This window comes from Apaloderma vittatum, unplaced genomic scaffold (assembly GCF_000703405.1).
Source record: "Apaloderma vittatum isolate BGI_N311 unplaced genomic scaffold, ASM70340v1 scaffold6204, whole genome shotgun sequence".
Classification (NCBI taxonomy): Eukaryota; Metazoa; Chordata; class Aves; order Trogoniformes; family Trogonidae; genus Apaloderma; species Apaloderma vittatum.
This window is the reverse complement of record NW_009713147.1, coordinates 28,234-40,646: the sequence shown is the minus strand read 5'-3', so window position 1 is coordinate 40,646 and position 12,413 is coordinate 28,234.

Genomic DNA, 12,413 nt, shown 5'->3' with positions numbered 1-12,413 from the left:
ATAAACATTCTGCTGGAACTTAGGTCAGTGCTTAAAATAACCTTGCTAATTGCAAGTCTACAAGTGTCGGCTGAAATTTCAGTTAGCCGCAGTACAGCAGGTCTGAATGCTGAGAAATCACTACTGTAGCTCTGAACGTGCAGGGGAAGAGCTAACAGGCCTTAACTTGATCTGCACAATAACACAGGTAGAGGCAGCAGACTTTGCTATATTTCATGCAAAACGAAAGCTGTTGACTCTGCACTGAAGATGGATTGGGTTAGAGATCACCTATGGCTCACTTGCCCGTCTTTTAAGCAGACATTTATTTTCTGAATTGCTGGTTGCATGCAACTCCTTTAGCTGAGGAAAGGAAATGGAACAGTCTTTTTTTTTGCAATGCTGATACGTGAAAACTCTTCTTCCAGTATACGTGAGGTAAGGCACCATTATAGTGAAGTATTTTATAAAATGCTAGAAATGTCTAAAGTAAAAAATTATCAGTGTGCAAATTTTTTTAATCAGTAGAGGCATTTAGTTTTTGTCAGCTGGTTTTCAGCATCTTTAGAAGTATTGCATGACTTGAATGTGTTTTCTTTGAAGTAATACATTGCATTTCCTGCGCACTGTAAATCTAACTTGCAAAATTGGCAGATTTTTTTTCCCTGTGAATGTAGACTTCTGAGTAGTGAGAAAAGCTTGTTCGGTATTTCTCTCCCTGTTCTTCATAATGTAAAGTTTCTGCGTTTCCAGTCTTGGGCTTAAACAATTTAAATCTTTCACTTCTGAATGTAAAAAAGATATTTGTCATGTGTAAAACTCTTAGTCCCATGTTTTGATGGGGAGGTTACAGCTTTTTTGTGTGTGTTGAGGTGAAACTTAATACTCAATCTTCTCTATTCCCCGAGACATTACTCAGCCAACTTTTTATAGGTCACAGTATAATTAGAAATAGACACTGTAAGATTATAATTACATTACTTTGGCTAAAACTTTGACCTATATTGCTAAAAGATGTGTTTTAGTAAAGCCTCAGGAAACCCACAGACTGAAAATAACGTAAGTAATAGAAAACATGGAACTTTGTAGTTATATTTATTATATTTTACTAGCTTTGTTAGAAATTTCATAAATTCTGTAGCTCTTCACAGAGAGACTGAATGTGAGATGAACACTCCTGCTTATCACAGTTGCATTAGTTTAGGAGACGATTTAAAAAAAAATTCTGAGAGCAGTACCCCTTCCAAAGGCCCTTTGTTTTATTTTTGTTCTCAGCTCACAAAGTTGTGTGTGTGCGCCATGTCCTGATGAATATGCTCAGACTACTCAGAAGTTGTCTTTTCAAAATTATTCATTCTTTTGAAACTGTATCTACAGGAAAAGTTCAGGAATTTTTTAGTTAGCCAAGACTGTTTTCTTCAGAGATTTGCATTGGATTAAGATGATAAAGCCTTTTGACTTCCCTGAAGCAAAAGTTGGCACTGGGTGGAAAATTGTTGACTGATACATAGTTTGTGCAAGGTGCCAGAAGAATGGAAAATCAGCCATAAATTATGGCAGCAGTTACATCTGTTATTTGGGTAGGCATTTCACATTGAGTTTTAAAGACGTTTTTACTTTTGCTCTTCAGCTGCCCAAGCATCAGTGGCCAACTGCTCTTTAGTCTTTGCTGGCTAAGCAAGTTAAGAACTTTATAATGGCAGTCATTGCTGTATTCTTCTCCAAAGTGCTATTCATGAAAGTTTAATTTCAAGCTCAGAAGCAGTGAGGAGTGGAGAATTCTGCTACAGCTATACATGCTTAGTACTAGACTAAGTGTCATAGGTGCTTATTTCGTAATTATTGCTCCAGTTCTTATCCTTTTCTGAACGCTCTTAAAGATATTGAAATGTATCAGTAAAGTAGGAGTCTGAATTCTTTGTGCTTCATAGAAGAAGAAATAGAAAAATCTTTTTGCTCTTCCATGGGTATGTCTATATTACCATTTTAGTTTGGGTTGAGAGTGTGATTTTGAAGTGAATCTGCTGTTTATCCTCATTCTGTACGCTCGGGTTCATGCTGTAGAGCAATCTCCCTGGACGCAAACTGCTTACTATTGCTCACAGTCTTTGCCAGCTGGTGGTTGTTTTTTAAAAAATTTGTTTTCTCCATCCCTTTGTCTCTATCTATGTTTCATTTTTTGTCACATCTGTAGTGATATTTTGTTTTGTATTTCATTTGACTTGATAGTTTCTTGTGCAAGTAGATTTTACATTTGATATATAAGTGATTGATTGTCTTGAATGAATTAAAATTAGCTGATATAGTATGTGTCTTTCTCATATCTAATGCCTGTACTGACAAGCAAAGAAACTTTCTTGGAAATAAGTCTTTTTGCCTGTTTACCTTGTTTTTGCAGTTTTCTTACCTCAGACAAAATAAGAAAGTATAGAGTCAAGTTCAGCTTTGATTATTACTTGAATTTTACATTAAGTTTACAAAACAGAGTTTTCATACTGTATTTTTATTAAATTCAAGTTTTTGAATTATTTAGATGCTCCTAATCCCATCTGAAATTGTAAAAGACAATGAAATATAAAGAACAATGGCATATTTTAGAAATTCTTCACACTGAACTCCAAAAGACGGTATGGCTAATGTTTTAGGAAAGGGTCATTACAATAAGCAACTTTGTCACTCTTTATGCTTATGCTTTAATCTCAGAGTGAGAAGCTGCTCTATTCATTACAAACTATGGCCACCCCCAGCCCTTTATTAAGAGAGCTAAACAGTCGATATGGGTTTTCGGATGGCTTCTTGCTGTCAGTTAATTTATGGTAATGGCTAAGAGGAGTCATAATGTTCTACTTAACATATTAGTATTTGGTTAATGTATTTTTGGAAGTCAGGATATTGAATTATAGGCAGTGCTAGAATTTGAAGAGAGTGGATGTAGAGAGGATATATATACTAGGTTTGACAGACTTGCTCTTATCAATAGTATTTCAAGAATTTGTCAGCTGAATGAGTTTCCCATTGGCTTGGTGTGACTCAGTTTCTCACAGAACTCTTGATGAAGCGCTGAAAAAGTCCCTGTGAAAAGACCTGAATATTTAAGACTGTAATTAAAAAAAAATAGTTAAAGATAGTGATACTCCTTCCATTTTACTCAAGTTTATTATTCAAAAATTGGCTAATATCCTACTGTGGCTTGTTAAGTAAGAAAAAAACAGTTGAAGTGATTGCTTTTTCTACATCTTAATGGTTATCCTGTTTTGGTAGATGATGTGTGTGGAAATACGTTGTATAGTTGAAATGTGATGAAAATATAAAAGCTACAGAATCCCCTGAGTGCGTAGGTTTTTGGGATTTGTGCTTCTGTGGGTGTGGCAGGGTGTTTCTTACCAGTTCCAGACTAGAAATCACAGGTTCGTGGTCAGGGCTGCTACAAATGTTTTTCTTTCCAGGACTGCCATGCAATAACGCTGTCTTTAGCCTCCCAGAGTTAGTCTCTCATTGCCCATGGGCATTTTATATTATCCGTGTAAGACATGGAGACAGTCCAGCTACCTCTCTTAGGCCAAGTGAGTCAGGTTTTGGCAGGGATATTATCTCAAGCGTGAAACCGTGAGGGTACAGTTACTGTATTTCCAGAGCGGCATCCAGCCTAGGAACAGAAAGGCCCATTTGTCCCAGAGGAAGGTTTGTGAGCAAAGCTAGGTCTCTGCAGACCTAGGTGGTTGTTTCAAGAATATTGAAATGTGAATTCTTGCAATCTGATGTGCTTCTTACCTTTCCTTTTTCTCTGTAGGTATGTCAAGCTGCTACAATTCAGGGATCTTACACCATTTCTTGTGACTCTTACTATCTGAGAAAGATGAAAGATTTGACTTTCTGTAAATTCAAGATTCAGTTCAAGGCTAAATTGATGATGACTATTTTTGCAGGAAATAAAAATATATACAAGTAAATAAAATACACATATATATATTTGAAACTTGAAATCAGTCAGGTTCATTAACTTCCACACAGACAAGTTCAGCTATTTGAATTTCAAAGGGTGAGTTTACAAGCCCAGGCATGGCAACAACCTTTCTCTTCCCCATTGTGCCTCCGCTCTGGTAAGAGTTACTCTTATCCCTGAAAGCTATGGTCTAGACAAAGATAACTTATCCCCATATAGATAGAAAATAAAATGGCATGTAAAGAAATGCAAGGCTGGTCATAGATAAATTTTTTTTTTTTCTCTGTCAGCATAAGAAACAACACATTTCAAACAAAAGCACAGGTCATGCTGTCTTGTTTTCTAAAAGATGTGAACAACATTGACTACTGAGTGCTTTCTAAATCAAGGATCTTATTCCAGTTTGCAACATGTAATAAATACATTTGCCTAGGTATACATATGTGTATATATATAAATGAATAAATATTTAAATAAGAACCGCTCACTTCCTGCTTCTCTCAAGCCACTTCAGTCCTACTATGTAGTGCATGAGTGCTTTCTCAAGCAGCATCAACATCTTAACAGCCATTAAATCTATCGGTGCTTTCCCTTGGAAAGTTGTCTTGCAATGCTAAAACTGGCACTATTAGGAGAATTATGCTGCTAGAGTGTAGCCTGACTTCTCAGAATGATCACGCTGGAGTAAGCTATGGAATAAGCTATATATGAATATGTTGTTAGAATATGCCTACGGCCTCATAACATGTTTCTAAATTACAATTACAGTGTATTCAAGTACTTCTATCTATAATATTATGTCTAATTTAAAAATTAAATATTTAGTTATAAGTACAAGACTAAAATGCTAATGTCTGGCACTCTCAAACTTATAAGCAGCCAGAACAAGCATCACTGAATTTTAGATTCCTTAAAGCCAATTTAAATGGAAGTGGTTGGTTGTGTCTATTGGATATGGCAATTTTTACTAGATTTATGTTAGAAGTATTTTTTATTAAAGTACTGCAGACATGGTATAAAATCTGAGTTTTGTTAGTTTGCTATTCATCCTCTTTACATCTAAATCTAAGAGTCAAGGATATTATGCATGTTATTTCCATAGAATCCTAGAATGGCCTAGGCTGGAAGGGACCTTAGAGATCACCTAGTCCAACCTCCCTGTCATGGGCAGGGACGCCACCCTTTTTGTTTGAAAAAAAGATACTGTGCACAAACCTTTACAAATACATCTGTATTAACCAAGAGCCACCCATGGGATGACAGCAGGGTTTGGAAATGATCATAGTACAAACTACTAGATAATATATGTTGTTTTTATATGTGAAACCTCATATAAGTATTTAGATACTTGCCAAGAGCCAATTAAAGTTGTTTGTATGGTTCAGTTATCTTTGGATGTCATGTCTGTCCCATAATTCCAGGTTTCCAATTTGTTTCCATTTGTTTTCCAAAAAAAATCCTGCAAAAAAACCCCATATTTTTCTTTCTATGGGTGTAAATTAAGCTTTTTGTTTAGTTTTTTTCTGTACTACATTTGAGGCCAAAACCCACAGAAACGTTCTCTGTTACCTACATTCTACTTATCACAAACTAATTAGGAAGCATTTCTCACATAATGTCTAATTAGGAATCATAATATGCAGCTTGATTTGCCTGCTAGAAGACCTCTTCCTGTAAGTAAATAAAAAAATTCCATATGTACTTTCAGAAGTGAAATTAGAATAAAAACATTGTGCATTGTACAATTTAGATGTCTTTAAGAATCAATATTGTAAATTTCAAAACTTTTTCTAGAATTTGATCTTTTGTTTCTTCATTCACTTAATATTAAGTGCAAAAAAGCAATTTAAGCTTACTGCTAGTCTTTCATATTATTCTTCCTACATATAGCAAACTTCAGTCATTTTGTTTGTTTGTTTGTTTTTTATCTAGCAGTGACATATATTCTAACCTGACTCACTTCTCAGAGAGTGAATAATATTCAGTGTGGAACAGGCTGCCTGGTATGCTGGGTAGGTGGTAGCTCTTTTAGACTACTGGAAGTGCCTCCACATGCTTTGAGTGCTTTGTAGTTGTTACTAACTTACTGGAGGGTCTATAGGAGCTTTCCAGCTGACTTGAACACTTGTCATCCTGGAGAGAGGGCAGAAAGGTCACAAACCGCATACGAGGTAGACTAGAAGGCTTCTTACCCATGTTTCTGAATGAAGCAAAAAAAAAAAAATCTCAGTGATCCTTATAGGGTTCATGGATTAAATGTTAGCTTTCACTGAACGACATAAAAGGGATCAACGGTGGTAATAAAACCGTCTGTCCTTTTTGCTCTCCTCAACAACAACTAATTGAAAGTAACTTCAGAAACACATCACACAAAGTATTGGAGGCTTAGCTGCACTGATATAAACCAGCCACTTTTCTTAAAAGCTTCCTATCATGCTATCCATTTTCATTATAGAAAATTTGGCGCACATGGTCATTTTTCCCTTCTGACCTGTTCCAGAAAAGAAAAGAGAGCATAGTCACCATATTGAGCATTGACCTGAGAGTAAAGTCTCACCATCCTTCATCAAATTGTCTTAGAGGCACTAAGCTTAAGTCCTCTTTAGTGAATGAGGTTAGCATTCTTTGGCTTGAGCAAGTCAAAACATTCTGATTAAAATTTTTCTCTTGTGTTCTTCATGTCTCTGCAGAAGGACTGAGTTTTTCTCCTGTGTGAACTTGCTGTTCCTTTTATTTAATTATTTTGAAGTCTTACATTTCAGTAGTTAATTGCTGTCTAAAATACTTCGTGCTATTTATGTGGGGTTAGACTTTGTTATTTGAAATGTCATTATTTCCAGAATGAGACTTCTTTTTCTCCAAGAAATTTTTCTTTTTCATCTCAACTTTTCTCTTCAGGAGCAGCTGATTTCCTCCAGAGAGCCTAATTAAGTCTATTGAAACTAGTAAGAAAAGGGTCTTTCTGAAGAAATCTATAAACTGAAAAATCTTTTAAGAGAAATGGACTTACTTTCTTGTATAAACAATAAAAAGAGATTAACTCACCAGAAAACAGAGCTCAGACAATGAAGATTCTATGGCCATGCAGAAGGCTTAAAAGAATTCTTGAAATTTCCTTGTTCTGTGTCAGGAGTAATTCGAAATTTTCTTCAAACTAAAAATAAGAGCAGGGCATGTAACAAGCTGACCCGTCAGCATAATAGTTTGGTTGCAGAAAGCTTTGAAAAAATCACTGTTTCTTTGCTGGAATATTACTGAGCCATAGTCAATTAGCATTGAATTTTACTAGTTATTTTGTACTGTAGCCCAGTTTTGATTAAATAATAGGAGTGATCTTTCTGCTTCTTCATGCATCTGATGTGATTGTTTATTATGTTTGGTTTTTGTATGTCTTGCATGAACTGGTAGTAAGTTTTCCTCATAGTCAGTTAACCTACTGTCTATGCTGAGGTCAAAAACTGCCCAGTCCTTGTCAGGCTACCAAGAACTAGATGTTTTAGCTACAGCAGAATGTGTATGTTCACTACAAGTAAAAAGTCCTTCCTTTTGTATCCTCAGTTTTTATTTGCATGTTGTAATTTGACCTTGCTAGAAATGCCTTTGATTTCCATTTAGTACATACAGCTTGCAGAATGCAAGAAAGTGTTGAGTAAAGAGAGTAAAAACCCCAAGAAGCAAAGGGTAGTCATCTAGATGGTTGTAACAGGCATTTGAAAATTGCTTATTGTTTTTGAAGACTTTTCTTTACTGTTAGTTCCTTGACTATGTTTCCATATGGGTTTGAGTTTTTGGTAATTTTACTTTTTTTGTCAGAAATTACTTAAAATGAAAATTTACTACTGTATTGCACAGTTCAGTACCATCTACTTTAATGCATGAAAAACCGCTCTAGAGGAGCTGTGCAACACTGTCTTCCAGGGTGCAGTACAAAACCAGATTTTAGTGAGTACAGCTATGGCTTTTCCTATCAAGTTTTAATTATTTTTTTCTTTATGAACTTTTTTAAATTAAAAAAAAGTTAGACCTTTATAAAAATCAGTATGCTTTAACATGCTTAAAGTAAGATGAATGAAAAGTATTGTTACTCACTGAAGAAATGTTACACAGTGATGACTTTAATGGCCAAAGTCTCTTGGCTGATTATGGGATGGGCAAGAATCTATTTCTTATTCTGAAAGTTTCAAAGGGTTTTCAAGTCGTAACCTTAGGTATATTAGTCAGTGGAACCAGTAGAAGTTCAGGAATATAAAAGCAACAATGAGTAGCAGATGTCACATCCCTTCCATATTAATTGCCATATTCAGTTTGTATACATGGTTTCTTATATAAACAAAATTAATATATCAGTCTTACTGATGTCAGGAATATCTCAGAAATGGCTAGTCCAGATTTATTTACGCGATACTCTTGCAGTGTGGTTCCGAGGTGCCTCATTTTACTGCCGTAACTTCTGTGGTTCTCCAGTTCCATCCCGCCTCAGGACTTATGATAGAGGGGTTTTGGGCATCAGCTATCTAAAGCTTCCTGGATGGACTAAATACTTCCTTACATTTAAGAATCTGGCCTGTGGTAAATGCTATGACCAGAAAATCTTTTTACATTATAGTACTTAACAAGGATAATAAACATTTGAAAGCAGTCTGTCTGGTCTGCAGCCATCCCCTCCTGCAGAAAAGGTGCGGGTTGGCCTAGGGTGGTAAGGCTGGCTAGGTTTGCAGCTGGTCCTCCAAGTGAGCTGGAACAGCTTCCAGCAGCAACTGTCCTGCTTCTGCACAAAAGGATCCTTTTGCTTCTTCTCAGCCTGTTTGATCCTTTGGCCCCAGCAGTGGCCCATATGGCAAAAGAAATGCAAGTTGCTGGAATCCTGAGACAGGAGCTTCACAATTAACATTTCAGGCATTGTTACTTAGCCTGAAGTGCTTAGTGAGTGATACCATATCTTGCTCCTTTCTTTCTTCTTACTAATTTTCCTTGCAGATTAACCAAGGTACTTGCAAAAGAAACATCCTAATGAATCACGTCACATAAACTACTAATAATTTATTACAGAGCAGCTCCATGGCTGTTACAATACTCCCCAAAACATTACTGGTTTAGCAACTCTGTCAAAGGACTGGTGATTTGACATCTATTTCACATTATTTAGAAATACAGGGATATAAGAATGTAAGTGACTAATTTCTGAGATAATAGATTACAGTAGAAACATCCTACTTGGAGTTCCCTAGACTGCATATTTGTTTTTAAAACTTTGTTGAGAATTTTGTAATATCAATGCTTACACAATAGAAAGTGGATCATCTTTTCTTGTGCATGTGTCAGGATAGCCAGGCTCCTGTAATACCTGAAAATTTCCATTGAAGACAACTGATTGAAAACAGGGGTCTCTTAAAGAAAAAAAAAAAAGTCTATAGGGAAAACACTTCTGTCAAAATAACAGTTTTCACATATTCCAACAAGCTTCTGAGAATTTCAGCCAAAGGTAAAATGAAGAATACTTACTGGATTACTTTTGCAATGGTGAAAATGTTGCTTACTTAAAATAGAGTAAATTGCTCAATATAAAAAACAAGTTGGGAAAGAGAATAATGTTCAAAAAAGGATGATGCACCAGAAAAAGTTACTACCACTAGCATGTATATCATCATGAGAGAAGCATGGAGAAGCTTACTGTGAGGAACAAAGTGTTTCCAAGCTGTCAGTGTCAGTGGAAGGCAGGGTCAGTGATCTTAGGGCCCTTCTGGCAGCTGTTTTCCTGCTACACTTAGCAGTTTTCACCTGGTGATATGTATTCATTTCTGTTAGCCACAGAAAGCCACAGCAATACCAGCTACTGTACTTTACACTTGAGCTCACTTCCTGACAAACTTGTGACTCGCAGTGAGTCTAGAGCTTTTCATGGCAATTGATTTTGCTTAGTCAAACTCCGCAATTTTCATGTATGGCTCTTTTCTTTGACTTAATACTTAACTTTAAAACATGTGTGGAAAAAAAAGATTATCATTGCTCTTACAATTTCACCAATAACTCAAAATAGAAGAGAACAGTTTTATTCTTATTATAAAACTGTTAGGATGTACGTGCAGGTAGAGGTAAAACAATTTCTGTCTGAGGACTCGAAATGCATTTTAAAGGAAAAATATCTTTCTGAAAGCTGAAAATCTTTATTTTTCAGCATTTCTTTTGTGCTCTTAATATATAAGCATAAAAGGGCAGTGTAGAGAGTTTGATTTGTAATCAAGTACATTTAAAATGAGTGAAAATTCTTGAGCAGATATTCTATTTTTTTTTCTGAAGAGAAGAATTTGTACATTCTGGTTGAAATCTTTTTCGGAGGAATTAAAATGCACTTAAAAGGAAAGTAAACAGACATTTTCTAAATCATAGATCTTGTTTTGTGTGTACAGTAGTCATAAGACTTAATGGCAATCTGTTTTTCCTACTGGCGTTTTGCCACAAGATCAAAGAACAAAAATCTGCTGTATAGCTTCTCTGTCACTGATATTAACTCTAAAGCAACATATTTCAAACTTTCATCTTTCAGTAGTTTCATGTACATCTCAACAGAATTTCTTGAAGAAATATTTTTTTTGTTTAAAGTCAACATCAAAACAGTTTTCATTGACTCTTAACGGTTTGTTTATGCACTTTATCTGCTGCAGTGGTTGCAGTCCAGGCTATTTTAGTTTACGTGGAGGGCTGTGAGCAGACTGATGGATCCAGCAGCTGCAAATTACAGGATCAGCTGTCTGGAAGACTGAGTGAAGTTGGCAGTTGGCAGCCAAATGGGTACAACCCTTGTAGCCTAAGAAATTCCACAGTCAGTGCTGCAGGGTAGTCTACGAGAGGATGACAAAATCTTTACCTTAACGCCACTAGGAAACTGAGTAAAAATAAAAATGCCTAATGGATGTGTGAAATTAACAGTGACAATAAGTTGTTTTGAAAATGATGCTTTCTAAAAATCAGGCTTCTGATATGAAGGTATGTACTGATAAAAAAGGGTAAGGATTTCCATGCTTCCTTTTCTAAGTTGTGTATCACTGCCCTTGGCCTGGACCATGCATATTTAGAGACAGATGCCAATAGATAAATGCTGTTTTCTTATTACTTGAAAGTTACATGGTTTAATTTATCTACCTGCCACTTCTAGTAAGAACTGATGCTCATGACAACATTTAGGATATCTTGTGATACTACTGGTCTTAATTTACAAATACAAAGTGTAAAAAGGACAAATGACAATATTCTGCTTGTTTTGTTCTAGCTAATGCTAAATCACCTACAAGAAGTTAGGAAGAATGAAGAGAGTGAGGCTATGTTGTACCAGGTCTTGATGTTGAGCCTCAGTAAAACTGGGGCCTTATATAACATGACGTTTTTGTGCTGTACTTGAACTGCAGTAATTATTACAAGAAATTGTTGAATTCATAACTGTGCTAGATACCATTATTTAATTTTGCTGAATTATATGTAAGTCTAGACGTCAGGTACAGTAGTAAGAAAATGTTGTACGAGGTAATGCCGACTGTTTTTGATGTTCTATGGTTTTCTCTCAGTATACTGTTTTGTGCCATGCAAACGTAAAGAAAAGATGCAAGTAAATAGGTTGCAGCTTTATTAATGCTCTTCTGAGTACTTGTCGGCTCTAATGTATATGGCAAAAGTGATAATTTCTTTATAATCGTATTCTCTTGATAAAGGGCTAGCATTAGCCTTTACACAGCTATTCTTCTGTCCTTTGTCCAGCCTTCACCTCCTCCTCATCATGTGACTGTTAAAAGAAAACCACAAGGAAAGAGGATATCAATGGGGCCTAAGTTCTTTTTTCTAAACTTTATGTAAGAAGGACTTCCCACAAACCCAAGTCTAACCCGTTTTATCCAGGAACTTGGCCTGCAGTAAAATAATGAAATCCAGTTCTTCTGACGAGGGCTACAGACTCGGTTGAAAAGGAAGTCACCCACCAAAACAATGTTACGTGGTGCAGCGATGTCTGATATATGACCATGTGCCACGCACACAGACTCTGGCGTACCAGGGACTGCGGATCAATCGCTGGCAGTCACACAGGCTGTGAGTGCGCGTTCAATTAGATTGTGGCAGCGATGCTACCGCCCTGTAAGCACACAGTGAACTCAGCCTACTCTTGGCTGTCTTCAGACGTAGAGTGCACGTACAGGTGGGTGGCAGAGCATGTATGTCATACTCAACAGGACCTACCGAGCTTGTGCATGCACTGTGGACATTAGTCAAGGACTTCTGGACGTTGTATAGCTGGAGCTATTAATAGGGGAGTTAAATCACTTCATATCTATGCCTGACCCTGTTGCAAATTAGATGAGACTTTCGGAATGGTTCAATCAGATTTTCATCTAGTAGGAAGAGAAGGGGGGGGAAAAAACAAACAAACAAAAAAACCAAACAGCCCAAAAGTTCACATCATGTCAGCATACTTCTCAGCAAAGGAAAAAAATCCTTTCTATTGTCC